General features: G+C 52.2%; 1 protein-coding gene across 2 annotated transcripts in view; it reads left to right on the plus strand.

Moving 5' to 3' along the window:
• Positions 1-27,055, plus strand: part of asic1c (acid-sensing (proton-gated) ion channel 1c) — a 537,225-nt gene that overhangs the window by 241,206 nt on the left and 268,964 nt on the right. The gene's annotated exons all lie outside the window — the stretch shown is intronic.

Below are 27,055 nucleotides of genomic sequence, written 5' to 3' on the forward strand. Positions count from 1 at the left end.
GGAACGCTTTCGAACAACATTTGACATCGAGTCACAGAAGGAGAAATTAGGGCAGGTGACCAAAAGCTTGGCCAAAGAGGCAGGTTTTAAGGAGCGTCTTAAAGGAGCAGAGAGAGGAAGAGAGGCGGAGAGGTTTAGGGAGGGAATTCCAGAGCTTGGGGCCCAGGCAGCTGAAGGCACGGCCACCAATGGTGGAGCATAGAAACCAGAGAGGCTCAAGAGGCCAGAATTGGAGGAGCGCAGAGATCTCGGGGGGTTGTAGGCAACGTCCCCTTTAAGCAGCCGCGCAGCGCTCTGCAGGTCCCGAGCAGCCGGCAAGCCGGCTTTTAAATGGAAAAAGTGCGCATGCGCGGAATTTTGAATGGCCCGTGCAGCCCGTTAAAGGGACCACGCGAGCCAAAAAAATTAAGAGGGAAGATTTTTTTATTTTTTATTTTTTTTTTTTTTATTTTTTTTTTTTATTTTTTTTTTTAATTTTTTTTATTTATTTTTTTTTGGTTGTAGGGCTGGAGGAGGTTACAGAGATAGGGAGGGGCGAGGGGTGTAGGGCTGGAGGAGGTTACAGAGATAGGGAGGGGCGAGGGGTGTAGGGCTGGAGGAGGTTACAGAGATAGGGAGGGGCGAGGGGTGTAGGGCTGGAGGAGGTTACAGAGATACGGAGGGGCGAGGGGTGTAGGGCTGGAGGAGGTTACAGAGATAGGGAGGGGCGAGGGGTGCAGGAGGTTACAGAGATAGGGAGGGGCGAGGGGTGTAGGAGGTTACAGAGATAGGGAGGGGCGAGAGGTGTAGGGCTGGGGGAGGTTACAGAGATAGGGAGGGGCGAGGGGTGTAGGAGGTTACAGAGATAGGGAGGGGCGAGGGCTGGGGGAGGTTACAGAGATAGGGAGGGGCGAGGGGTGTAGGAGGTTACAGAGATAGGGAGGGGCGAGGGGTGTAGGAGGTTACAGAGATAGGGAGGGGCGAGGGGTGTAGGGCTGGGGGAGGTTACAGAGATAGGGAGGGGCGAGGGGTGTAGGAGGTTACAGAGATAGGAAGGGGTGTAGGGCTGGAGGAGGTTACAGAGATAGGGAGGGGCGAGGGGTGTAGGAGGTTACAGAGCTAGGGAGGGGTGTAGGGCTGGAGGAAGTTACAGAGATAGGGAGGGGTGAGGGGTGTAGGGCTGGGGGAGGTTACAGAGATAGGGAGGGGTGAAGGGCCTGGGGCTGGAGGAGGTTACAGAGATAGGGAGGGGCGAGGGATGTAGGGTTGGAGGAGATTACAGAGATAGGAAGGGGTGAGGTCATGGAGGGATTTGAATTTTCAAATCGAGGCATTGCTTAACCAGGAGCCAATGTAGGTCAGCGAGCCCACAAGGGATGATGGAAGAATGGGACTTGAAGCAGGAGACCAGACCCCACCTCAACTGTCTGACACATGTGGACCGGAAGGTCCGAGCTTTGATCTCCATTTTGTGTTCAGTTAACTCAGACAAGGCAAGCTGCAGGTGGGCCTGGAGAGGAGCCCAGTCACCCAGAGCGAGTGAGGGGGAAATAGATCGCAGGGCTGTTGACCGCAATCCAGCAATCCCTGCTGGAAAGTGTGTCCCTCTATTGGTCAAATAGCCTAGCAATATTCGCCATCTAGGCTCTCAAGAAAGAAAAAACTACTCATGCTAGATTCCTGGTGGGGTTCAAAAATGCCCATGTACCCAGCCAGTGGCTCAGTGGGTAGCACCCTCGCCAATGGTGGAGCGATGGAAAGGTTGAAGGTTGTGGGTTCAAGTCCCACTCCAGAAACTTAGCACAAAAATCTAGGCTGACACTCCCAGTGCAGTACTGAGGGAAGGCTGCACTGTCGGAGGGGCAGTACTGCGGGAGCGCTGCACTGTCGGAGGGGCAGTACTGAGGGAAGGCTGCACTGTCGGAGGGGCAGTACTGAGGGAAGGCTGCACTGTCGGAGGGGCAGTACTGCGGGAGCGCTGCACTGTCGGAGGGGCAGTACTGAGGGAAGGCTGCACTGTCGGAGGGGCAGTACTGCGGGAGCGCTGCACTGTCGGAGGGTCAGTACTGAGGGAGCGCTGCAATGTCGGAGGGGCAGTACTGAGGGAGCGCCGCGCTATCGGAGGGACAGTACTGAGGGAGTGCTGCACTGTCGAAGGGACAGTACTGAGGGAGCGCTGCACTGCCGGAGAGGCAGTACTGAGGGAGCGCCGCACTGTCCGTGGGGCAGTACTGAGGGAGCGCTGCACTGCCAGAGGGGCAGTACTGAGGGAGCGCTGCACAGTTGGGGGGGCAGTACTGAGGGAGCGCTTCACTGTCGGAGGGACAGTACTGAGGGAGCGCTGCACTGTTGAACGACAGTACTGAGGGAGCGTGGCACTGTCGGAGGGACAGTACTGAGGGAGCGCCGCACTGTCGGAGGGACAGTAAAGAGGGAGCACTGCACTGTCGGAGGGGCAGTACTGAGGGAGCGCCGCACTGTCCGTGGGGCAGTACTGAGGGAGCGCTGCACTGTCGGAGGTTCAGTACTGAGGGAGTGCCGCACGGTCGGAGGGGCAGTACTGAGGGAGCGCCGCACTGTCGGAGGTGTTATGTCCGTGTATCTTAATGTTGTGTCCTTCAATAATCAGACAACAGACTGCAGGGAACGATTCAACAGGTGTTTACTGAATGAGGGTTACTCTAGAACTAACTGTACAGATCACTACTCAGGGTTTATATACAGGTGTCGTCACTGCCGGTACTACAGTATACAGGAGCTGTAAAAAGTAGTTCTCCCCTTAAAGGTACATTACAATTCCTCCCCTTTTAGATTAACAGTACCATAACACTCATTTAACAATTAAATATCAAACTAATTACAATTAACACTTTTAACATGTAACATTAGCTGAAATAGTCTATTTATAAATTCAGTCATTGGGGAGGCTTCCTGATCCTTTCTGGATAGCGCCTTTCCCGAGTGTCTTGCTCTTGGTGCGGAGGCGATTCTGGCCCCCTGTCGTCGGTTGGTTCATCAGCTTCCGATGCTACTGTTTCTGGGGTAGATGCTACCTGTACGTCGGGTTCATCACCACGTACGTATGGGCGAGGCACGGGGTTGACTTGTTCCTGTGACTCTAGGATCTGGTCAGCATGGCGTCCCCCGATGCTCTCCCCAACGTCCACTGTGTACATTAGTGGGCCCTGCCGTGTGCATATCGTTCCTGGCTGCCATTTTTCTGTTCGGTAGTCGCTGGCCAAGACTGGTTGCCCTACATTGAAGCTCCTTGTTGGCTTCTCATGGGTGTGCTGGAATTGCTTACTCTCAACATCTCTTCGTACGTTTGGTCTGAGCAAATCCAGGCGAGATCTTAACCTTCGGTTAAAGAACATCATGGCTGGGGCCTGGTTGGTGACTGCATGTGTCGCATTTCTGTAGGCGAACAGGAAATTGTCCACCTTGTGCTGCAGTGGAATGTTGTCATTGTACATAGACTTTATTGCCTTCTTAAAGGTTTGTACGAACCTCTCAGCCAATCCATTTGTGGCTGGATGATACGGGGCGGATGTGTAATGCCTTACCCCATTCCTTTTCATAAATCTTCGAAACTCTTCGGACACAAACTGTGGTCCGTTATCAGAGCAAATCTGCTCCGGCAAGCCGTTCCTGGCAAAAATGGTCCGTAGGACTGCAATAGTTTTCTCCGTGGTGGTGGAGGACATTTTGATCACCTCAGGCCATTTCGAGTGCGCATCCACGGCTATTAAAAACATTGAGTCCATGAATGGACCAGCAAAATCAATATGCACCCGTTGCCATGGAGATGAGGGCCACTCCCATGGGTGTAGAGGGGCATGTGGTGGTGCATTTTGGACCTTCTGGCATCCTGAGCAACTCTTTGTCAGGTCCTCGATTTGCTGATCGATCCCCGGCCACCACACCTAAGCCCTAGCAAGGCTTTTCATTTTCACCCCTCCCAGATGACCTTCATGAAGCTCATTGAGCACTCTCTCCCTTAACTTGGGTGGAATTACCACTCGGGATCCACACATCAAGGTCCCCTGGCATACTGACAGCTGTTCTCTTCTGGATGAGAATGCTGGCAACAGTGAGTCGCCATGTGCTGGCCATCCCTTCACCGTCAAATCATATACCCGAGACAGTGTCGGGTCATTTCGGGTCTCCTTCTCTATACCAGCGTTAGTTACTGGCAAGCATTCAATTAGAGTCGAATGAAATATTTCGACAGGATCCACTGCTGGTGCTTCCTCCGCAGTAGGCAGTGGCAGGCGCGATAGCCCATCAGCGTTTCCATGCTGTTTCGTGCCCTTATACTCGATTTCATATTGGTGCGCCCCTAGAAAAAGGGACCATCTTTGTAGCCATTGCGCAGTCATCACCGGGATGCCCTTCTTTGGATTAAAGATGGAGACAAGTGGTTGGTGGTCAGTCAGCAAGGTGAACTTCTGCCCGTGCAGATAGTGATTCAACTTTTTCACTCCCCACACTAGGCTGAGGGCCTCCCTGTCAATCTGGGCGTAGTTATGCTTGGCTGAGGTTAGTGATCGTGACGCAAAGGCTATTGGCCTCTCTGAGCTGGCCGAGAATTTGTGCGACAGCACCGCTCCAATGCCGTAGGGTGACGCATCACATGCCAACTGAATTGGTAATGCCGGGTTGGAATGGGCCAATACCTCTTTCGATGTGATTAGTGTTTTGCTCTTCTAGAAAGCTCGTCTACATTCGTCACTCCACTTCCATGGCACCCCAGTTTGCAGTAGGGCGTTCAGTGGGTGTAGTATTGTAGACAAATTTGGCAAGAACTTATGGTAGTAGTTTATCAGCCCGAGGAACGACCTCAGTTGTGACACATTTTCCGGTGCTGGAGCCTTGACTACTGCCTCAATCTTCTCTGGGGACTTATGTAACCCCTCTTTATCGATAACGTGGCCAAAATTCGAGATCTGTTTTCTAAAAAACTCGCATTTGGGGCGGTTAGCTCGGAGCCCATATTCCTGCAATCTAGTGAGCACCTGCTCCAGGTTGGCAAGGTGATCACTGTCATTTTCGCCCGTGACCAGGATGTCGTCCAAATAACACTGGGTCCCTGGGATCCCTTGCAGGACTTGTTCCATTGCCCTCTGCCAAATAGCCGGAGCTGATGCTACCCCGAATACCAGCCGGTTGTATTGCTGGAGACCTTTATGGGTGTTGCTTGTGAGGTATTTTTTTGATGCTTCTTCTACCTCCATTTGCAGATACGCCTGGGCCAGATCAATCTTAGTGAAGCGCTTCCCTCCAGATAGCGAGGCGAAAATATCTTCAATCTGCGGAAGTGGATATTGTATGTTGTGAAGGACCGGGTTCACTGTTACCATAAAGTCCCCACGGATGCGAACCTTCCTTGGTTCCCCAGGCGTGCTGCTCAACGACTTTTTCATCACAGGGACGATGGGTGTAGCCCACTCGCTCCAGTCTACCTTGGACAGTACACCTGAACGTTCCAGACTCTCCAGCTCTGCTTCGATGGCTGGGCGGATCGCATAAGGTACTGGTCTGGCCTTAAAATATTTTGGGCTTGCGTTTTCTTCAATTTTAATCATCGCTGTCATGCCTTTTAGTGTTCCGAGTCCTTGCTGGAACACTTCTTTCGCGTCAGTTAGGATCTTTGACAGTCGCCCAGGTGTGACGTCGTCGTCCTTTTTGTCAGCCACAGTCAGTGCCTGTATGGAATGCCAATCTAGCTGTATCTTCCGGATCCATTCACGTCCTAGTAGTGGTGGTCCTCCATCTGACAATACATATAGGTCAATTTTTGGTGTTTCCTTGCCGTTACATATAACGTTCACCCTTATTTTTCCTTTGGGGTAGACTTTTACCCCGTATACGTCTTCAAGACAATCTTTGTATCTCTCAAGGGTATATGTAAGAATAGCCGCTTGTAGTCCCTTCGGTTTATGACTGTTAGGGCTGATCCTGTGTCCAATTCCATTTTCACTTGGACTCCTGCTATCTTGAGCGTGACCCAGATAGTTTGGTGATCCTCCGTTTTGATCACATTATGTAGTTTCAGACTACCCAGCTCCTTGCTTCCGGAGTCCGTATCACTCTTCTGTTCGTCTGAACTACTCTCCATCACCTTATGTACCTTCTTGTACTTCTCCTGTGGAGATTTCTTGCTGCTGGTTTTCTTTCCCGACCTGCAGACTCTTGCTATTTGTCCTACTTTTCCACACTGTCTGCACACTCTGTCCTTGAACCAGCAATCATTATGGTCGTGTGTTGTTCTGCCGCAGCGATAGCACTTCACTGTTCCGTATGACATTTCATTTGTGCCATATTCTTGCGGTCTCCGTTGCACCTCTGCAGCGCCCCGTGCTGCTGCTTCATGTAATACTGCAATGCTGAAAGCCTTGTCCAGCGTAAGATCCTTTTCTGATAGAAGCCGTTTCTGGGTACCTTCACTTTGAAGCCCACACACAAACTTGTCCCTTAAAGTATCTGCTAATCCCGTTCCAAACTGGCAGTGTTTCGATAGCTTGCGCAGTTGCGTTAAATACTCAGCATTACTTTCATCTTTATGCTGGTTCCTTTTGTGAAACTTAAATCTTTCTGCTATCAGCAGCAGTGTGGGGTTTAAGTGGTCCTGTAGGATTGACATTATGTTTTCAAAATCCTTTTCTACTGGCTTCTCTGGGGTTACTAGGTTTCGTAGTAAGCCATACGTTTTGGCACCCATTGAATTCAACAATACCAGCGCTTTCTGGCACTTCATTCGCCTTGCAGTATACTTCTATGCGTTTGACATATGTCGTCCACTCTTCGACTTCATTGTCGAACGCTGTGATACTGCCACTCTTCGGCATTTTTGGGTGTGGTTAGACTGGCTTAAAATGGCGTCTCCCGCGCTTTCCTTTCTTCCCCGCTGCGGCTTAAAATGGCGTCTCCCGCGCTTTCCTTTCTTCCCCGCTGCGGCTTAAAATGGCGTCTCCCGTGCTGCTGCCAACGCCGCACTCGACGGTCCTCGTGGCAAATGGCGACGCCCTGTGGGTTTCATGCGATGCTCCTGCGCTGCTGCCAACGCCGCTCTCTGCGGTCCTCGTGGCAATGGCAGCGCCTCGCGTTTTCCTGCGCGCCTCTCTCCCCCGTTGACGCTGCTCGGCCCTTGAACACCGGCTGCGCTCTGCTCTCTCTCGCCTCTCTCCCCCATTGACGCCGCTCGGTCCTGAACACCGGCTGCGCCCTGTGCGCTCTGCCCTCTCTCTCTCCCCCGTTGACGCTGCTCGGCCTTTTTCTGTGCCGCTCGGTCGGGCTCCAGCCCGTTGCTGTCCGGGAAGGGTCTGCGCAGTACCTGTTGCCAGCCCGTTTCGCTGGACCACCGTGACTGGAAAGCCAAGCCTGGCTCTCGACAGCCTCCTCTGCGATGCTCAAATCTCCGAAGGATGACTGGGCGGTTGCCCGTGGTCGACGCCCGTGCTTCTGGACTCGATCTTCTTCCACTGTTCTCCAGGAGCGAATCCCTGGGAGGTGATGCAGAGTTGCAGGTAGTTTCGAATCTGCTCGTCGCCAATGTTATGTCCGTGCATCTTAATGTTGTGTCCTTCAATAATCAGACAACAGACTGCAGGGAACGATTCAACAGGTGTTTACTGAATGATGGTTACTCTAGAACTAACTATACAGATCACTACTCAGGGTTTATATACAGGTGTGGTCACTGCCGGTACTACAGTATACAGGAGCTGTAAAAAGTAGTTCTCCCCTTAAAGGTACATGCATTACAGGAGGGACAGTACAGAGGGAGTGCTGCACTGTCGGAGGGACAGTACTGAGGGCGCGCCGCACTGTCCGTGGGGCAGTACTGAGGGAGCGCTGCACTGCCAGAGGGGCAGTACTGAAGGAGCGCTGCACTGCCAGAGGGGCAGTACTGAAGGAGCGCTGCACTGCCAGAGGGGCAGTACTGAGGGAGCGCTGCACTGTGGGAGGGGCAGTACTGAGGGAGCGCTGCACTGTCGGAGGGACAGTACCGAGGGAGCGCTGCACTGTCGGAGGGGCAGTACTGAGGGAGCGCTGCACTGTCGGAGGAACTGTAGTGAGGGAGCGCTGCACTGTCGGAGGGGCAGTTCTGAGGGAGCGCTGCACTGTCGGAGAGGCAGTACTGAGGGAGCGCTGCACTGTCCGTGGGCCAGTACTGAGGGAGCGCTGCACTGCCAGAGGGGCAGTACTGAGGGAGCGCTGCACTGTGGGAGGGGCAGTACTGAGGGAGCGCTGCACTGTCGGAGGGACAGTACCGAGGGAGCACCGCACTGTCGGAGGGGCAGTACTGCGGGAGCGCTGCACTGTCGGAGGGGCAGTACTGAGGGAAGGCTGCACTGTCGGAGGGGCAGTACTGCGGGAGCGCTGCACTGTCGGAGGGGCAGTACTGAGGGAAGGCTGCACTGTCGAAGGGGCAGTACTGCGGGAGCGCTGCACTGTCGGGGGGTCAGTACTGAGGGAGCGCTGCAATGTCGGAGGGGCAGTACTGAGGGAGCGCCGCGCTATCGGAGGGACAGTACTGAGGGAGTGCTGCACTGTCGAAGGGACAGTACTGAGGGAGCGCTGCACTGCCGGAGGGGCAGTACTGAGGGAGCGCCGCACTGTCCGTGGGGCAGTACTGAGGGAGCGCTGCACTGCCAGAGGGGCAGTACTGAGGGAGCGCTGCACAGTTGGGGGGGCAGTACTGAGGGAGCGCTTCACTGTCGGAGGGACAGTACTGAGGGAGCGCTGCACTGTTGGACGACAGTACTGAGGGAGCGTGGCACTGTCGGAGGGACAGTACTGAGGGAGCGCCGCACTGTCGGAGGGACAGTAAAGAGGGAGCACTGCACTGTCGGAGGGGCAGTACTGAGGGAGCGCCGCACTGTCCGTGGGGCAGTACTGAGGGAGCGCTGCACTGTCGGAGGTTCAGTACTGAGGGAGTGCCGCACGGTCGGAGGGGCAGTACTGAGGGAGCGCCGCACTGTCGGAGGTGTTATGTCCGTGTATCTTAATGTTGTGTCCTTCAATAATCAGACAACAGACTGCAGGGAACGATTCAACAGGTGTTTACTGAATGAGGGTTACTCTAGAACTAACTGTACAGATCACTACTCAGGGTTTATATACAGGTGTCGTCACTGCCGGTACTACAGTATACAGGAGCTGTAAAAAGTAGTTCTCCCCTTAAAGGTACATTACAATTCCTCCCCTTTTAGATTAACAGTACCATAACACTCATTTAACAATTAAATATCAAACTAATTACAATTAACACTTTTAACATGTAACATTAGCTGAAATAGTCTATTTATAAATTCAGTCATTGGGGAGGCTTCCTGATCCTTTCTGGATAGTGCCTTTCCCGAGTGTCTTGCTCTTGGTGCGGAGGCGATTCTGGCCCCCTGTCGTCGGTTGGTTCATCAGCTTCCGATGCTACTGTTTCTGGGGTAGATGCTACCTGTACGTCGGGTTCATCACCACGTACATATGGGCGAGGCACGGGGTTGACTTGTTCCTGTGACTCTAGGATCTGGTCAGCATGGCGTCCCCCGATGCTCTCCCCAACGTCCACTGTGTACATTAGTGGGCCCTGCCGTGTGCATATCGTTCCTGGCTGCCATTTTTCTGTTCGGTAGTCGCTGGCCAAGACTGGTTGCCCTACATTGAAGCTCCTTGTTGGCTTCTCATGGGTGTGCTGGAATTGCTTACTCTCAACATCTCTTCGTACGTTTGGTCTGAGCAAATCCAGGCGAGATCTTAACCTTCGGTTAAAGAACATCATGGCTGGGGCCTGGTTGGTGACTGCATGTGTCGCATTTCTGTAGGCGAACAGGAAATTGTCCACCTTGTGCTGCAGTGGAATGTTGTCATTGTACATAGACTTTATTGCCTTCTTAAAGGTTTGTACGAACCTCTCAGCCAATCCATTTGTGGCTGGATGATACGGGGCGGATGTGTAATGCCTTACCCCATTCCTTTTCATAAATCTTCGAAACTCTTCGGACACAAACTGTGGTCCGTTATCAGAGCAAATCTGCTCCGGCAAGCCGTTCCTGGCAAAAATGGTCCGTAGGACTGCAATAGTTTTCTCCGTGGTGGTGGAGGACATTTTGATCACCTCAGGCGATTTCGAGTGCGCATCCACGGCTATTAAAAACATTGAGTCCATGAATGGACCAGCAAAATCAATATGCACCCGTTGCCATTAGACTCGGGAACAGTGCCGATGGATTGGAGGGTAGCTAACGTTACCCCACTATTCAAAAAGGGGGGTAGGGAAAAAGCAGGTAATTACAGACCTGTAAGCCTTACATCAGTTGTGGGCAAAATGCTGGAGTCCATCATTAAGGATGAAATAGCGGAGCACTTAGCAAATGGGGACAGGATAGGACAGAGTCAACATGGATTTACAAAGGGTAAATCGTGCTTGACTAATCTATTGGAATTTTTTGAGGGAGTAACTGGTAGAATAGATGGGGGAGAGCCAGTAGAAGTGGTGTACCTGGACTTCCAAAAGGCCTTCGATAAGGTCCCACATAAAAGATTAGCATGGAAAATTGAGGCTCATGGGATAAAGGGGAAAGTTTTGGCGTGGATAGGGAACTGGCTGTCAGATAGAAAACAGAGAGTTGGAATAAACGGCTCATTTTCTGAATGGCAGGCAGTAACAAGTGGGGTACCACAGGGATCTGTCCTGGGCCCCCAGCTGTTCACAATTTACATTAATGACCTGGATCAGGGAGTCGGATGCAGCATTTCCAAATTTGCAGACGACACTAAACTAGGAGGTGGGGTGGGCTCAGAGGAAGAGACCAGGAAGCTCCAGAGCGATTTGGACAGACTGGGCGATTGGGCGGATAAATGGCAGATGCACTATAATGTGGACAAGTGCGAAGTTATCCACCTTGGGTGCAGGAACGGGAGGGCAAATTATTATTTAAATGGCAATAGATTGGGAGAGGGGGAAGTACAGAGAGACCTGGGTGTTCTTGTACACCAGTCACTGAAGGCGAGCATGCAGGTGCAACAGGCGGTCAAGAAGGCAAACGGTATGCTGGCCTTCATAGCAAAAGGGTTAGAATACAGGAACAGGGATACCTTGCTGCAGCTGTACAGGGCACTGGTGAGACCACACCTCGAGTACTGTGTACAGTTTTGGTCGCCTCATCTGAGGAAGGATGTTCTTGCCATGGAGGGGGTGCAGCGGCGATTCACCAGGCTGATACCAGGAATGGCGGGAATGACCTATGAGGAGAGACTATGTAGTTTAGGGATGTACACACTGGAGTTTAGAAGATTGAGAGGGGACCTCATAGAAGTGTATAAAATTCTGACAGGTCTAGACAGACTGGATGCAGAAGGAATGTTTCCCTTGGCGGGTGAGAACAGAACTAGAGGACATAATTTAAGGATAAGGGCTAAACCATTTAGGACAGAGATGAGGGGGAATTTCTTCACTCAGAGAGTGGTGAACCTGTGGAACTCATTGCCACAGAGGGCAGTGTACGCCAGCTCATTAAATATATTTAAGAGGGAATTAGATATATTTCTACGGGCAAAAGGGGTTAAGGGTTACGGAGAGAAGGCGGGGACGGGATACTGAATTAAAGGATCAGCCATGATCTCATTAAATGGCGGAGCAGGCACGAAGGGCCGAATGGCCTACTCCTGCTCCTATCTTCTATGTATCTATGTATCTATGAGATGAGGGCCACTCCCATGGGTGTAGAGGGGCATGTGGTGGTGCATTTTGGACCTTCTGGCATCCTGAGCAACTCTTTGTCAGGTCCTCGATTTGCTGATCGATCCCCGGCCACCACACCTAAGCCCTAGCAAGGCTTTTCATTTTCACCCCTCCCAGATGACCTTCATGAAGCTCATTGAGCACTCTCTCCCTTAACTTGGGTGGAATTACCACTCGGGATCCACACATCAAGGTCCCCTGGCATACTGACAGCTGTTCTCTTCTGGATGAGAATGCTGGCAACAGTGAGTCGCCATGTGCTGGCCATCCCTTCACCGTCAAATCATATACCCGAGACAGTGTCGGGTCATTTCGGGTCTCCTTCTCTATACCAGCGTTAGTTACTGGCAAGCATTCAATTAGAGTCGAATGAAATATTTCGACAGGATCCACTGCTGGTGCTTCCTCCGCAGTAGGCAGTGGCAGGCGCGATAGCCCATCAGCGTTTCCATGCTGTTTCGTGCCCTTATACTCGATTTCATATTGGTGCGCCCCTAGAAAAAGGGACCATCTTTGTAGCCATTGCGCAGTCATCACCGGGATGCCCTTCTTTGGATTAAAGATGGAGACAAGTGGTTGGTGGTCAGTCAGCAAGGTGAACTTCTGCCCGTGCAGATAGTGATTCAACTTTTTCACTCCCCACACTAGGCTGAGGGCCTCCCTGTCAATCTGGGCGTAGTTATGCTTGGCTGAGGTTAGTGATCGTGACGCAAAGGCTATTGGCCTCTCTGAGCTGGCCGAGAATTTGTGCGACAGCACCGCTCCAATGCCGTAGGGTGACGCATCACATGCCAACTGAATTGGTAATGCCGGGTTGGAATGGGCCAATACCTCTTTCGATGTGATTAGTGTTTTGCTCTTCTAGAAAGCTCGTCTACATTCGTCACTCCACTTCCATGGCACCCCAGTTTGCAGTAGGGCGTTCAGTGGGTGTAGTATTGTAGACAAATTTGGCAAGAACTTATGGTAGTAGTTTATCAGCCCGAGGAACGACCTCAGTTGTGACACATTTTCCGGTGCTGGAGCCTTGACTACTGCCTCAATCTTCTCTGGGGACTTATGTAACCCCTCTTTATCGATAACGTGGCCAAAATTCGAGATCTGTTTTCTAAAAAACTCGCATTTGGGGCGGTTAGCTCGGAGCCCATATTCCTGCAATCTAGTGAGCACCTGCTCCAGGTTGGCAAGGTGATCACTGTCATTTTCGCCCGTGACCAGGATGTCGTCCAAATAACACTGGGTCCCTGGGATCCCTTGCAGGACTTGTTCCATTGCCCTCTGCCAAATAGCCGGAGCTGATGCTACCCCGAATACCAGCCGGTTGTATTGCTGGAGACCTTTATGGGTGTTGCTTGTGAGGTATTTTTTTGATGCTTCTTCTACCTCCATTTGCAGATACGCCTGGGCCAGATCAATCTTAGTGAAGCGCTTCCCTCCAGATAGCGAGGCGAAAATATCTTCAATCCGCGGAAGTGGATATTGTATGTTGTGAAGGACCGGGTTCACTGTTACCATAAAGTCCCCACGGATGCGAACCTTCCTTGGTTCCCCAGGCGTGCTGCTCAACGACTTTTTCATCACAGGGACGATGGGTGTAGCCCACTCGCTCCAGTCTACCTTGGACAGTACACCTGAACGTTCCAGACTCTCCAGCTCTGCTTCGATGGCTGGGCGGATCGCATAAGGTACTGGTCTGGCCTTAAAATATTTTGGGCTTGCGTTTTCTTCAATTTTAATCATCGCTGTCATGCCTTTTAGTGTTCCGAGTCCTTGCTGGAACACTTCTTTCGCGTCAGTTAGGATCTTTGACAGTCGCCCAGGTGTGACGTCGTCGTCCTTTTTGTCAGCCACAGTCAGTGCCTGTATGGAATGCCAATCTAGCTGTATCTTCCGGATCCATTCACGTCCTAGTAGTGGTGGTCCTCCATCTGACAATACATATAGGTCAATTTTTGGTGTTTCCTTGCCGTTACATATAACGTTCACCCTTATTTTTCCTTTGGGGTAGACTTTTACCCCGTATACGTCTTCAAGACAATCTTTGTATCTCTCAAGGGTATATGTAAGAATAGCCGCTTGTAGTCCCTTCGGTTTATGACTGTTAGGGCTGATCCTGTGTCCAATTCCATTTTCACTTGGACTCCTGCTATCTTGAGCGTGACCCAGATAGTTTGGTGATCCTCCGTTTTGATCACATTATGTAGTTTCAGACTACCCAGCTCCTTGCTTCCGGAGTCTGTATCACTCTTCTGTTCGTCTGAACTACTCTCCATCACCTTATGTACCTTCTTGTACTTCTCCTGTGGAGATTTCTTGCTGCTGGTTTTCTTTCCCGACCTGCAGACTCTTGCTATTTGTCCTACTTTTCCACACTGTCTGCACACTCTGTCCTTGAACCAGCAATCATTATGGTCGTGTGTTGTTCTGCCGCAGCGATAGCACTTCACTGTTCCGTATGACATTTCATTTGTGCCATATTCTTGCGGTCTCCGTTGCACCTCTGCAGCGCCCCGTGCTGCTGCTTCATGTAATACTGCAATGCTGAAAGCCTTGTCCAGCGTAAGATCCTTTTCTGATAGAAGCCGTTTCTGGGTACCTTCACTTTGAAGCCCACACACAAACTTGTCCCTTAAAGTATCTGCTAATCCCGTTCCAAACTGGCAGTGTTTCGATAGCTTGCGCAGTTGCGTTAAATACTCAGCATTACTTTCATCTTTATGCTGGTTCCTTTTGTGAAACTTAAATCTTTCTGCTATCAGCAGCGGTGTGGGGTTTAAGTGGTCCTGTAGGATTGACACTATGTTTTCAAAATCCTTTTCTACTGGCTTCTCTGGGGTTACTAGGTTTCGTAGTAAGCCATACGTTTTGGCACCCATTGAATTCAACAATACCAGCGCTTTCTGGCACTTCATTCGCCTTGCAGTATACTTCTATGCGTTTGACATATGTCGTCCACTCTTCGACTTCATTGTCGAACGCTGTGATACTGCCACTCTTCGGCATTTTTGGGTGTGGTTAGACTGGCTTAAAATGGCGTCTCCCGCGCTTTCCTTTCTTCCCCGCTGCGGCTTAAAATGGCGTCTCCCGCGCTTTCCTTTCTTCCCCGCTGCGGCTTAAAATGGCGTCTCCCGTGCTGCTGCCAACGCCGCACTCGACGGTCCTCGTGGCAAATGGCGACGCCCTGTGGGTTTCATGCGATGCTCCTGCGCTGCTGCCAACGCCGCTCTCTGCGGTCCTCGTGGCAATGGCAGCGCCTCGCATTTTCCTGCGCGCCTCTCTCCCCCGTTGACGCTGCTCGGCTCTTGAACACCGGCTGCGCTCTGCGCGTTTTCCTGCGCGCCTCTCTCCCCCGTTGACGCTGCTCGGCCCTTGAACACCGGCTGCGCTCTGCTCTCTCTCGCCTCTCTCCCCCATTGACGCCGCTCGGTCCTGAACACCGGCTGCGCCCTGTGCGCTCTGCCCTCTCTCTCTCCCCCGTTGACGCTGCTCGGCCTTTTTCTGTGCCGCTCGGTCGGGCTCCAGCCCGTCGCTGTCCGGGAAGGGTCTGCGCAGTACCTGTTGCCAGCCCGTTTCGCTGGACCACCGTGACTGGAAAGCCAAGCCTGGCTCTCGACAGCCTCCTCTGCGATGCTCAAATCTCCGAAGGATGACTGGGCGGTTGCCCGTGGTCGACGCCCGTGCTTCTGGACTCGATCTTCTTCCACTGTTCTCCAGGAGCGAATCCCTGGGAGGTGATGCAGAGTTGCAGGTAGTTTCGAATCTGCTCGTCGCCAATGTTATGTCCGTGCATCTTAATGTTGTGTCCTTCAATAATCAGACAACAGACTGCAGGGAACGATTCAACAGGTGTTTACTGAATGATGGTTACTCTAGAACTAACTGTACAGATCACTACTCAGCGTTTATATACAGGTGTGGTCACTGCCGGTACTACAGTATACAGGAGCTGTAAAAAGTAGTTCTCCCCTTAAAGGTACATGCATTACAGGAGGGACAGTACAGAGGGAGTGCTGCACTGTCGGAGGGACAGTACTGAGGGAGCGCCGCACTGTCCGTGGGGCAGTACTGAGGGAGCGCTGCACTGCCAGAGGGGCAGTACTGAAGGAGCGCTGCACTGCCAGAGGGGCAGTACTGAAGGAGCGCTGCACTGCCAGAGGGGCAGTACTGAGGGAGCGCTGCACTGTGGGAGGGGCAGTACTGAGGGAGCGCTGCACTGTCGGAGGGACAGTACCGAGGGAGCGCTGCACTGTCGGAGGGGCAGTACTGAGGGAGCGCTGCACTGTCGGAGGAACTGTAGTGAGGGAGCGCTGCACTGTCGGAGGGGCAGTTCTGAGGGAGCGCTGCACTGTCGGAGAGGCAGTACTGAGGGAGCGCTGCACTGTCCGTGGGCCAGTACTGAGGGAGCGCTGCACTGCCAGAGGGGCAGTACTGAGGGAGCGCTGCACTGTGGGAGGGGCAGTACCGAGGGAGCGCTGCACTGTCGGAGGGACAGTACCGAGGGAGCACCGCACTGTCGGAGGGGCAGTACTGCGGGAGCGCTGCACTGTCGGAGGGGCAGTACTGAGGGAAGGCTGCACTGTCGGAGGGGCAGTACTGAGGGAAGGCTGCACTGTCGGAGGGGCAGTACTGCGGGAGCGCTGCACTGTCGGAGCGGCAGTACTGAGGGAAGGCTGCACTGTCGGAGGGGCAGTACTGCGGGAGCGCTGCACTGTCGGGGGGTCAGTACTGAGGGAGCGCTGCAATGTCGGAGGGGCAGTACTGAGGGAGCGCCGCGCTATCGGAGGGACAGTACTGAGGGAGTGCTGCACTGTCGAAGGGACAGTACTGAGGGAGCGCTGCACTGCCGGAGGGGCAGTACTGAGGGAGCGCCGCACTGTCCGTGGGGCAGTACTGAGGGAGCGCTGCACTGCCAGAGGGGCAGTACTGAGGGAGCGCTGCACAGTTGGGGGGGCAGTACTGAGGGAGCGCTTCACTGTCGGAGGGACAGTACTGAGGGAGCGCTGCACTGTTGGACGACAGTACTGAGGGAGCGTGGCACTGTCGGAGGGACAGTACTGAGGGAGCGCCGCACTGTCGGAGGGACAGTAAAGAGGGAGCACTGCACTGTCGGAGGGGCAGTACTGAGGGAGCGCCGCACTGTCCGTGGGGCAGTACTGAGGGAGCGCTGCACTGTCGGAGGTTCAGTACTGAGGGAGTGCCGCACGGTCGGAGGGGCAGTACTGAGGGAGCGCCGCACTGTCGGAGGTGTTATGTCCGTGTATCTTAATGTTGTGTCCTTCAATAATCAGACAACAGACTGCAGGGAACGATTCAACAGGTGTTTACTGAATGATGGTTACTCTAGAACTAACTGTACAGATCACTACTCAGGGTTTATATACAGGTGTCGTCACTGCCGGTACTACAGTATACAGGAGCTGTAAAAAGTAGTTCTCCCCTTAAAGGTACATTACAATTCCTCCCCTTTTAGATTAACAGTACCATAACACTCATTTAACAATTAAATATCAAACTAATTACAATTAACACTTTTAACATGTAACATTAGCTGAAATAGTCTATTTATAAATTCAGTCATTGGGGAGGCTTCCTGATCCTTTCTGGATAGCGCCTTTCCCGAGTGTCTTGCTCTTGGTGCGGAGGCGATTCTGGCCCCCTGTCGTCGGTTGGTTCATCAGCTTCCGATGCTACTGTTTCTGGGGTAGATGCTACCTGTACGTCGGGTTCATCACCACGTACGTATGGGCGAGGCACGGGGTTGACTTGTTCCTGTGACTCTAGGATCTGGTCAGCATGGCGTCCCCCGATGCTCTCCCCAACGTCCACTGTGTACATTAGTGGGCCCTGCCGTGTGCATATCGTTCCTGGCTGCCATTTTTCTGTTCGGTAGTCGCTGGCCAAGACTGGTTGCCCTACATTGAAGCTCCTTGTTGGCTTCTCATGGGTGTGCTGGAATTGCTTACTCTCAACATCTCTTCGTACGTTTGGTCTGAGCAAATCCAGGCGAGATCTTAACCTTCGGTTAAAGAACATCATGGCTGGGGCCTGGTTGGTGACTGCATGTGTCGCATTTCTGTAGGCGAACAGGAAATTGTCCACCTTGTGCTGCAGTGGAATGTTGTCATTGTACATAGACTTTATTGCCTTCTTAAAGGTTTGTACGAACCTCTCAGCCAATCCATTTGTGGCTGGATGATACGGGGCGGATGTGTAATGCCTTACCCCATTCCTTTTCATAAATCTTCGAAACTCTTCGGACACAAACTGTGGTCCGTTATCAGAGCAAATCTGCTCCGGCAAGCCGTTCCTGGCAAAAATGGTCCGTAGGACTGCAATAGTTTTCTCCGTGGTGGTGGAGGACATTTTGATCACCTCAGGCGATTTCGAGTGCGCATCCACGGCTATTAAAAACATTGAGTCCATGAATGGACCAGCAAAATCAATATGCACCCGTTGCCATGGAGATGAGGGCCACTCCCATGGGTGTAGAGGGGCATGTGGTGGTGCATTTTGGACCTTCTGGCATCCTGAGCAACTCTTTGTCAGGTCCTCGATTTGCTGATCGATCCCCGGCCACCACACCTAAGCCCTAGCAAGGCTTTTCATTTTCACCCCTCCCAGATGACCTTCATGAAGCTCATTGAGCACTCTCTCCCTTAACTTGGGTGGAATTACCACTCGGGATCCACACATCAAGGTCCCCTGGCATACTGACAGCTGTTCTCTTCTGGATGAGAATGCTGGCAACAGTGAGTCGCCATGTGCTGGCCATCCCTTCACCGTCAAATCATATACCCGAGACAGTGTCGGGTCATTTCGGGTCTCCTTCTCTATACCAGCGTTAGTTACTGGCAAGCATTCAATTAGAGTCGAATGAAATATTTCGACAGGATCCACTGCTGGTGCTTCCTCCGCAGTAGGCAGTGGCAGGCGCGATAGCCCATCAGCGTTTCCATGCTGTTTCGTGCCCTTATACTCGATTTCATATTGGTGCGCCCCTAGAAAAAGGGACCATCTTTGTAGCCATTGCGCAGTCATCACCGGGATGCCCTTCTTTGGATTAAAGATGGAGACAAGTGGTTGGTGGTCAGTCAGCAAGGTGAACTTCTGCCCGTGCAGATAGTGATTCAACTTTTTCACTCCCCACACTAGGCTGAGGGCCTCCCTGTCAATCTGGGCGTAGTTATGCTTGGCTGAGGTTAGTGATCGTGACGCAAAGGCTATTGGCCTCTCTGAGCTGGCCGAGAATTTGTGCGACAGCACCGCTCCAATGCCGTAGGGTGACGCATCACATGCCAACTGAATTGGTAATGCCGGGTTGGAATGGGCCAATACCTCTTTCGACGTGATTAGTGTTTTGCTCTTCTAGAAAGCTCGTCTACATTCGTCACTCCACTTCCATGGCACCCCAGTTTGCAGTAGGGCGTTCAGTGGGTGTAGTATTGTAGACAAATTTGGCAAGAACTTATGGTAGTAGTTTATCAGCCCGAGGAACGACCTCAGTTGTGACACATTTTCCGGTGCTGGAGCCTTGACTACTGCCTCAATCTTCTCTGGGGACTTATGTAACCCCTCTTTATCGATAACGTGGCCAAAATTCGAGATCTGTTTTCTAAAAAACTCGCATTTGGGGCGGTTAGCTCGGAGCCCATATTCCTGCAATCTAGTGAGCACCTGCTCCAGGTTGGCAAGGTGATCACTGTCATTTTCGCCCGTGACCAGGATGTCGTCCAAATAACACTGGGTCCCTGGGATCCCTTGCAGGACTTGTTCCATTGCCCTCTGCCAAATAGCCGGAGCTGATGCTACCCCGAATACCAGCCGGTTGTATTGCTGGAGACCTTTATGGGTGTTGCTTGTGAGGTATTTTTTTGATGCTTCTTCTACCTCCATTTGCAGATACGCCTGGGCCAGATCAATCTTAGTGAAGCGCTTCCCTCCAGATAGCGAGGCGAAAATATCTTCAATCCGCGGAAGTGGATATTGTATGTTGTGAAGGACCGGGTTCACTGTTACCATAAAGTCCCCACGGATGCGAACCTTCCTTGGTTCCCCAGGCGTGCTGCTCAACGACTTTTTCATCACAGGGACGATGGGTGTAGCCCACTCGCTCCAGTCTACCTTGGACAGTACACCTGAACGTTCCAGACTCTCCAGCTCTGCTTCGATGGCTGGGCGGATCGCATAAGGTACTGGTCTGGCCTTAAAATATTTTGGGCTTGCGTTTTCTTCAATTTTAATCATCGCTGTCATGCCTTTTAGTGTTCCGAGTCCTTGCTGGAACACTTCTTTCGCGTCAGTTAGGATCTTTGACAGTCGCCCAGGTGTGACGTCGTCGTCCTTTTTGTCAGCCACAGTCAGTGCCTGTATGGAATGCCAATCTAGCTGTATCTTCCGGATCCATTCACGTCCTAGTAGTGGTGGTCCTCCATCTGACAATACATATAGGTCAATTTTTGGTGTTTCCTTGCCGTTACATATAACGTTCACCCTTATTTTTCCTTTGGGGTAGACTTTTACCCCGTATACGTCTTCAAGACAATCTTTGTATCTCTCAAGGGTATATGTAAGAATAGCCGCTTGTAGTCCCTTCGGTTTATGACTGTTAGGGCTGATCCTGTGTCCAATTCCATTTTCACTTGGACTCCTGCTATCTTGAGCGTGACCCAGATAGTTTGGTGATCCTCCGTTTTGATCACATTATGTAGTTTCAGACTACCCAGCTCCTTGCTTCCGGAGTCTGTATCACTCTTCTGTTCGTCTGAACTACTCTCCATCACCTTATGTACCTTCTTGTACTTCTCCCGTGGAGATTTCTTGCTGCTGGTTTTCTTTCCCGACCTGCAGACTCTTGCTATTTGTCCTACTTTTCCACACTGTCTGCACACTCTGTCCTTGAACCAGCAATCATTATGGTCGTGTGTTGTTCTGCCGCAGCGATAGCACTTCACTGTTCCGTATGACATTTCATTTGTGCCATATTCTTGCGGTCTCCGTTGCACCTCTGCAGCGCCCCGTGCTGCTGCTTCATGTAATACTGCAATGCTGAAAGCCTTGTCCAGCGTAAGATCCTTTTCTGATAGAAGCCGTTTCTGGGTACCTTCACTTTGAAGCCCACACACAAACTTGTCCCTTAAAGTATCTGCTAATCCCGTTCCAAACTGGCAGTGTTTCGATAGCTTGCGCAGTTGCGTTAAATACTCAGCATTACTTTCATCTTTATGCTGGTTCCTTTCGTGAAACTTAAATCTTTCTGCTATCAGCAGCGGTGTGGGGTTTAAGTGGTCCTGTAGGATTGACACTATGTTTTCAAAATCCTTTTCTACTGGCTTCTCTGGGGTTACTAGGTTTCGTAGTAAGCCATACGTTTTGGCACCCATTGAATTCAACAATACCAGCGCTTTCTGGCACTTCATTCGCCTTGCAGTATACTTCTATGCGTTTGACATATGTCGTCCACTCTTCGACTTCATTGTCGAACGCTGTGATACTGCCACTCTTCGGCATTTTTGGGTGTGGTTAGACTGGCTTAAAATGGCGTCTCCCGCGCTTTCCTTTCTTCCCCGCTGCGGCTTAAAATGGCGTCTCCCGCGCTTTCCTTTCTTCCCCGCTGCGGCTTAAAATGGCGTCTCCCGTGCTGCTGCCAACGCCGCACTCGACGGTCCTCGTGGCAAATGGCGACGCCCTGTGGGTTTCATGCGATGCTCCTGCGCTGCTGCCAACGCCGCTCTCTGCGGTCCTCGTGGCAATGGCAGCGCCTCGCATTTTCCTGCGCGCCTCTCTCCCCCGTTGACGCTGCTCGGCTCTTGAACACCGGCTGCGCTCTGCGCGTTTTCCTGCGCGCCTCTCTCCCCCGTTGACGCTGCTCGGCCCTTGAACACCGGCTGCGCTCTGCTCTCTCTCGCCTCTCTCCCCCATTGACGCCGCTCGGTCCTGAACACCGGCTGCGCCCTGTGCGCTCTGCCCTCTCTCTCTCCCCCGTTGACGCTGCTCGGCCTTTTTCTGTGCCGCTCGGTCGGGCTCCAGCCCGTCGCTGTCCGGGAAGGGTCTGCGCAGTACCTGTTGCCAGCCCGTTTCGCTGGACCACCGTGACTGGAAAGCCAAGCCTGGCTCTCGACAGCCTCCTCTGCGATGCTCAAATCTCCGAAGGATGACTGGGCGGTTGCCCGTGGTCGACGCCCGTGCTTCTGGACTCGATCTTCTTCCACTGTTCTCCAGGAGCGAATCCCTGGGAGGTGATGCAGAGTTGCAGGTAGTTTCGAATCTGCTCGTCGCCAATGTTATGTCCGTGCATCTTAATGTTGTGTCCTTCAATAATCAGACAACAGACTGCAGGGAACGATTCAACAGGTGTTTACTGAATGATGGTTACTCTAGAACTAACTGTACAGATCACTACTCACGGTTTATATACAGGTGTGGTCACTGCCGGTACTACAGTATACAGGAGCTGTAAAAAGTAGTTCTCCCCTTAAAGGTACATGCATTACAGGAGGGACAGTACAGAGGGAGTGCTGCACTGTCGGAGGGACAGTACTGAGGGAGCGCCGCACTGTCCGTGGGGCAGTACTGAGGGAGCGCTGCACTGCCAGAGGGGCAGTACTGAAGGAGCGCTGCACTGCCAGAGGGGCAGTACTGAAGGAGCGCTGCACTGCCAGAGGGGCAGTACTGAGGGAGCGCTGCACTGTGGGAGGGGCAGTACTGAGGGAGCGCTGCACTGTCGGAGGGACAGTACCGAGGGAGCGCTGCACTGTCGGAGGGGCAGTACTGAGGGAGCGCTGCACTGTCGGAGGAACTGTAGTGAGGGAGCGCTGCACTGTCGGAGGGGCAGTTCTGAGGGAGCGCTGCACTGTCAGAGAGGCAGTACTGAGGGAGCGCTGCACTGTCCGTGGGCCAGTACTGAGGGAGCGCTGCACTGCCAGAGGGGCAGTACTGAGGGAGCGCTGCACTGTGGGAGGGGCAGTACTGAGGGAGCGCTGCACTGTCGGAGGGACAGTACCGAGGGAGCACCGCACTGTCGGAGGGGCAGTACTGCGGGAGCGCTGCACTGTCGGAGGGGCAGTACTGAGGGAAGGCTGCACTGTCGGAGGGGCAGTACTGAGGGAAGGCTGCACTGTCGGAGGGGCAGTACTGCGGGAGCGCTGCATTGTCGGGGGGTCAGTACTGAGGGAGCGCTGCAATGTCGGAGGGGCAGTACTGAGGGAGCGCCGCGCTATCGGAGGGACAGTACTGAGGGAGTGCTGCACTGTCGAAGGGACAGTACTGAGGGAGCGCTGCACTGCCGGAGGGGCAGTACTGAGGGAGCGCCGCACTGTCCGTGGGGCAGTACTGAGGGAGCGCTGCACTGCCAGAGGGGCAGTACTGAGGGAGCGCTGCACAGTTGGGGGGGCAGTACTGAGGGAGCGCTTCACTGTCGGAGGGACAGTACTGAGGGAGCGCTGCACTGTTGGACGACAGTACTGAGGGAGCGTGGCACTGTCGGAGGGACAGTACTGAGGGAGCGCCGCACTGTCGGAGGGACAGTAAAGAGGGAGCACTGCACTGTCGGAGGGGCAGTACTGAGGGAGTGCCGCACTGTCCGTGGGGCAGTACTGAGGGAGCGCTGCACTGTCGGAGGTTCAGTACTGAGGGAGTGCCGCACGGTCGGAGGGGCAGTACTGAGGGAGCGCCGCACTGTCGGAGGTGTTATGTCCGTGTATCTTAATGTTGTGTCCTTCAATAATCAGACAACAGACTGCAGGGAACGATTCAACAGGTGTTTACTGAATGAGGGTTACTCTAGAACTAACTGTACAGATCACTACTCAGGGTTTATATACAGGTGTCGTCACTGCCGGTACTACAGTATACAGGAGCTGTAAAAAGTAGTTCTCCCCTTAAAGGTACATTACAATTCCTCCCCTTTTAGATTAACAGTACCATAACACTCATTTAACAATTAAATATCAAACTAATTACAATTAACACTTTTAACATGTAACATTAGCTGAAATAGTCTATTTATAAATTCAGTCATTGGGGAGGCTTCCTGATCCTTTCTGGATAGCGCCTTTCCCGAGTGTCTTGCTCTTGGTGCGGAGGCGATTCTGGCCCCCTGTCGTCGGTTGGTTCATCAGCTTCCGATGCTACTGTTTCTGGGGTAGATGCTACCTGTACGTCGGGTTCATCACCACGTACGTATGGGCGAGGCACGGGGTTGACTTGTTCCTGTGACTCTAGGATCTGGTCAGCATGGCGTCCCCCGATGCTCTCCCCAACGTCCACTGTGTACATTAGTGGGCCCTGCCGTGTGCATATCGTTCCTGGCTGCCATTTTTCTGTTCGGTAGTCGCTGGCCAAGACTGGTTGCCCTACATTGAAGCTCCTTGTTGGCTTCTCATGGGTGTGCTGGAATTGCTTACTCTCAACATCTCTTCGTACGTTTGGTCTGAGCAAATCCAGGCGAGATCTTAACCTTCGGTTAAAGAACATCATGGCTGGGGCCTGGTTGGTGACTGCATGTGTCGCATTTCTGTAGGCGAACAGGAAATTGTCCACCTTGTGCTGCAGTGGAATGTTGTCATTGTACATAGACTTTATTGCCTTCTTAAAGGTTTGTACGAACCTCTCAGCCAATCCATTTGTGGCTGGATGATACGGGGCGGATGTGTAATGCCTTACCCCATTCCTTTTCATAAATCTTCGAAACTCTTCGGACACAAACTGTGGTCCGTTATCAGAGCAAATCTGCTCTGGCAAGCCGTTCCTGGCAAAAATGGTCCGTAGGACTGCAATAGTTTTCTCCGTGGTGGTGGAGGACATTTTGATCACCTCAGGCCATTTCGAGTGCGCATCCACGGCTATTAAAAACATTGAGTCCATGAATGGACCAGCAAAATCAATATGCACCCGTTGCCATGGAGATGAGGGCCACTCCCATGGGTGTAGAGGGGCATGTGGTGGTGCATTTTGGACCTTCTGGCATCCTGAGCAACTCTTTGTCAGGTCCTCGATTTGCTGATCGATCCCCGGCCACCACACCTAAGCCCTAGCAAGGCTTTTCATTTTCACCCCTCCCAGATGACCTTCATGAAGCTCATTGAGCACTCTCTCCCTTAACTTGGGTGGAATTACCACTCGGGATCCACACATCAAGGTCCCCTGGCATACTGACAGCTGTTCTCTTCTGGATGAGAATGCTGGCAACAGTGAGTCGCCATGTGCTGGCCATCCCTTCACCGTCAAATCATATACCCGAGACAGTGTCGGGTCATTTCGGGTCTCCTTCTCTATACCAGCGTTAGTTACTGGCAAGCATTCAATTAGAGTCGAATGAAATATTTCGACAGGATCCACTGCTGGTGCTTCCTCCGCAGTAGGCAGTGGCAGGCGCGATAGCCCATCAGCGTTTCCATGCTGTTTCGTGCCCTTATACTCGATTTCATATTGGTGCGCCCCTAGAAAAAGGGACCATCTTTGTAGCCATTGCGCAGTCATCACCGGGATGCCCTTCTTTGGATTAAAGATGGAGACAAGTGGTTGGTGGTCAGTCAGCAAGGTGAACTTCTGCCCGTGCAGATAGTGATTCAACTTTTTCACTCCCCACACTAGGCTGAGGGCCTCCCTGTCAATCTGGGCGTAGTTATGCTTGGCTGAGGTTAGTGATCGTGACGCAAAGGCTATTGGCCTCTCTGAGCTGGCCGAGAATTTGTGCGACAGCACCGCTCCAATGCCGTAGGGTGACGCATCACATGCCAACTGAATTGGTAATGCCGGGTTGGAATGGGCCAATACCTCTTTCGACGTGATTAGTGTTTTGCTCTTCTAGAAAGCTCGTCTACATTCGTCACTCCACTTCCATGGCACCCCAGTTTGCAGTAGGGCGTTCAGTGGATGTAGTATTGTAGACAAATTTGGCAAGAACTTATGGTAGTAGTTTATCAGCCCGAGGAACGACCTCAGTTGTGACACATTTTCCAGTGCTGGAGCCTTGACTACTGCCTCAATCTTCTCTGGGGACTTATGTAACCCCTCTTTATCGATAACGTGGCCAAAATTCGAGATCTGTTTTCTAAAAAACTCGCATTTGGGGCGGTTAGCTCGGAGCCCATATTCCTGCAATCTAGTGAGCACCTGCTCCAGGTTGGCAAGGTGATCACTGTCATTTTCGCCCGTGACCAGGATGTCGTCCAAATAACACTGGGTCCCTGGGATCCCTTGCAGGACTTGTTCCATTGCCCTCTGCCAAATAGCCGGAGCTGATGCTACCCCGAATACCAGCCGGTTGTATTGCTGGAGACCTTTATGGGTGTTGCTTGTGAGGTATTTTTTTGATGCTTCTTCTACCTCCATTTGCAGATACGCCTGGGCCAGATCAATCTTAGTGAAGCGCTTCCCTCCAGATAGCGAGGCGAAAATATCTTCAATCCGCGGAAGTGGATATTGTATGTTGTGAAGGACCGGGTTCACTGTTACCATAAAGTCCCCACGGATGCGAACCTTCCTTGGTTCCCCAGGCGTGCTGCTCAACGACTTTTTCATCACAGGGACGATGGGTGTAGCCCACTCGCTCCAGTCTACCTTGGACAGTACACCTGAACGTTCCAGACTCTCCAGCTCTGCTTCGATGGCTGGGCGGATCGCATAAGGTACTGGTCTGGCCTTAAAATATTTTGGGCTTGCGTTTTCTTCAATTTTAATCATCGCTGTCATGCCTTTTAGTGTTCCGAGTCCTTGCTGGAACACTTCTTTCGCGTCAGTTAGGATCTTTGACAGTCGCCCAGGTGTGACGTCGTCGTCCTTTTTGTCAGCCACAGTCAGTGCCTGTATGGAATGCCAATCTAGCTGTATCTTCCGGATCCATTCACGTCCTAGTAGTGGTGGTCCTCCATCTGACAATACATATAGGTCATTTTTTGGTGTTTCCTTGCCGTTACATATAACGTTCACCCTTATTTTTCCTTTGGGGTAGACTTTTACCCCGTATACGTCTTCAAGACAATCTTTGTATCTCTCAAGGGTATATGTAAGAATAGCCGCTTGTAGTCCCTTCGGTTTATGACTGTTAGGGCTGATCCTGTGTCCAATTCCATTTTCACTTGGACTCCTGCTATCTTGAGCGTGACCCAGATAGTTTGGTGATCCTCCGTTTTGATCACATTATGTAGTTTCAGACTACCCAGCTCCTTGCTTCCGGAGTCTGTATCACTCTTCTGTTCGTCTGAACTACTCTCCATCACCTTATGTACCTTCTTGTACTTCTCCTGTGGAGATTTCTTGCTGCTGGTTTTCTTTCCCGACCTGCAGACTCTTGCTATTTGTCCTACTTTTCCACACTGTCTGCACACTCTGTCC

Source organism: Somniosus microcephalus, chromosome 7 (assembly GCF_052327205.1).
Source record: "Somniosus microcephalus isolate GS21.2 chromosome 7, FLI_Smic_1.0, whole genome shotgun sequence".
NCBI lineage: Eukaryota > Metazoa > Chordata > Chondrichthyes > Squaliformes > Somniosidae > Somniosus > Somniosus microcephalus.